Source organism: Chanos chanos, chromosome 8, assembly GCF_902362185.1.
Source record: "Chanos chanos chromosome 8, fChaCha1.1, whole genome shotgun sequence".
Classification (NCBI taxonomy): domain Eukaryota; kingdom Metazoa; phylum Chordata; class Actinopteri; order Gonorynchiformes; family Chanidae; genus Chanos; species Chanos chanos.
In genome coordinates, this window is record NC_044502.1 from 47,686,285 (window position 1) to 47,689,349 (window position 3,065).

The window sequence follows — 3,065 nt, forward strand, 5'->3', positions numbered from 1 at the left end:
TTATCCTGTGACTAAAGAATACTAACCCTCACCATAACCTTATGTTTTGACACTTTTTCTTTTATCAGTAACAACAATATAGTTTAGAAAAACATTGTTCTCCTAGTGGGGACCAGCATTTTGGTCCCTGCAAGGCAATTTTGTCAGATTATGCTATTTTACGGGGGACTTACCGCGCCCCAGAAAGATACCAATACAGGGTACACACACACACACACACATACACACACACACACACACCACACACACACACACACACACACCCATGTAATATGTTCTTTGTTGAACATATCACATGGTAGTTTTCAGTGTTCTGCTGTGGATCATAAATCAGACAGGGACAGAGCAGATAAAAGTCCTAGTCAATCCCCTGGACTGGCAGGCTGAATAACCAATTACACGCCCCGAGTTTACTCATCAGCCCGCCTCCACTGGTTCTCAGAGCATCAGAAACAGGATGAATGAGACTGAAGCAAAAGAGAAGGAGGGAGAGGACGAAGACACACGAGCCACAAACGATTAAAACTCCTCACAACTCCTCACATCTCCTCACTGACTCTAACTGAACTGACTGTCTGCTTGAACACAGCTTACTCTCAGAGATACAGACAGACAGAAAAATATCCTCCCCAAACTTTTCTAGCCCTCTCACTTCCATAGGCTAAAATATTCAGGGGAAATTACACATAAATGCATAACCACATGACTTAATTACTAAATAAAGGTGACAGCGACATCATTTTAGAAATGTCCTCTTACACACTGATAAGTTCCTCTGACATACTGAAAAGCTATTTTGAAATACTGAATCTCCGGTCTATAAACAGCACAGGCCTGTAAACAGTACAGGCCTATAAACAGTACAGGCCTATAAACAGTACAGACGTATAAACAGCACAGGCCTATAAACAGTACAGGCCTATAAACTGTACAGGCCTATATACAGCACAGGCCTATAAACAGTACAGGCGTATAAACAGCACAGGCCTATAAACAGTACAGGCCTATAAACTGTACAGGCCTATATACAGTACAGGCCTATAAACAGTACAGGCAGCAGTCAGAACCGCACTCACAAAGAGACTGAGAGTATTCACCCTTTTCAGTACAAATTCTTTATGTCAACACTACATCTGCCAGTGCAGGCCATTGTCAGGAAAGACCGTTGTCAGTAAAGACCATTGTCAGTAAATACTGTTGTCAGTAGAGGCTGTTGTCAGTAGAGGCTGTTGTCAGTAGACACTGTTTTCAGTAGAGGCTGTTGTCAGTAGACACTGTTTTCAGTAGAGGCTGTTTTCAGTAGAGGCTGTTTCAGTAGAGACCATTGTCAGTAAATACTGTTGTCAGTAGAGGCTGTTGTCAGTAGACACCGTTTTCAGTAGAGGCTGTTTTCAGTAGAGGCTGTTGTCAGTAGAGGCTGTTGTCAGTAGACACTGCATTCAGTAGAGGCTGTTTTCAGTAGAGGCTGTTTCAGTAGAGGCTGTTGTCAGTAGAGGCTGTTGTCAGTAGAGGCTGTTTCAGTAGAGACCATTGTCAGTAAATACTGTTTTCAGTAGAGGCTGTTGTCAGTAGACACCGTTTTCAGTAGAGGCTGTTTTCAGTAGAGGCTGTTTCAGTAGAGACCATTGTCAGTAAATACTGTTGTCAGTAGAGGCTGTTGTCAATAGAGGCTGTTTCAGTAGAGACCATTGTCAGTAGAGGCTGTTTTCAGTAGAGGCTGTTGTCAGTAGACACTGTTTTCAGTAGAGGCTGTTTCAGTAGAGACCATTGTCAGTAGAGGCTGTTTTCAGTAGAGGCTGTTGTCAGTAGACACTGTTTTCAGTAGAGGCTGTTTTCAGTAGAGGCTGTTTCAGTAGAGATGCTTTATTTCAGCACAAATAGACTTACAGAGTGTAAATCACATGCTTCTTCTCACACACCTTACAATGCCTGACGAGTGTGAGCACTGATTTAACACTAATCACCTCCACTGTGTGAGTGTGTGTTACGTGTTACAAACTAGAAAACAAACACACACATGCACACATATACACACACACACACACACACACACACACACCACTACACTTAGATACAAACAGGCAAAACTAAGACTTCTCTTTCTCTTGTACATGCTGCTCTGCCTATGAGTCACATTCCCGTAGCGTTCATAATCATAAGACCTGTCCCTCACAGACCTGGGTCCATCTCTTCATAATCATAAGACCTGTCCCTCACAGACCTGGGTCCATCTCTTCATAATCATAAGACCTGTCCCTCACACACCTGGGTCCATCTCTTCATAATCATAAGACCTGTCCCTCACAGACCTGGGTCCATCTCTTCATAATCATAAGACCTGTCCCTCACAGACCTGGGTCTATCTCTTCATAAACATAAGACCTGTCCCTCACAGACCTGGGTCCATCTCTTCATAAACATAAGACCTGGCCCTCACAGACCTGGGTCCATCTCTTCATAATCATAAGACCTGTCCCTCACAGACCTGGGTCCATCTCTTCATAATCATAAGACCTGTCCCTCACACACCTGGGTCCATCTCGTCATAATCATAAGACCTGTCCCTCACACACCTGGGTCTATCTCTTCATAAACATAAGACCTGTCCCTCACAGACCTGGGTCCATCTCGTCATAATCATAAGACCTGTCCCTCACATACCTGGTTCCATCTCTTCATAATCATAAGACCTGTCCCTCACAGACCTGGGTCCATCTCTTCATAAACATAAGACCTGTCCCTCACAGACCTGGGTCCATCTCTTCATAAACATAAGACCTGTCCCTCACAGACCTGGGTCCATCTCTTCATAATCATAAGACCTGTCCCTCACAGACCTGGGTCCATCTCTTCATAATCATAAGACCTGTCCCTCACAGACCTGGGTCCATCTCTTCATAAACATAAGACCTGTCCCTCACAGACCTGGGTCCATCTCTTCATAAACATAAGACCTGGCCCTCACAGACCTGGGTCCATCTCTTCATAATCATAAGACCTGTCCCTCACAGACCTGGGTCCATCTCTTCATAATCATAAGACCTGTCCCTCACACACCTGGGTCC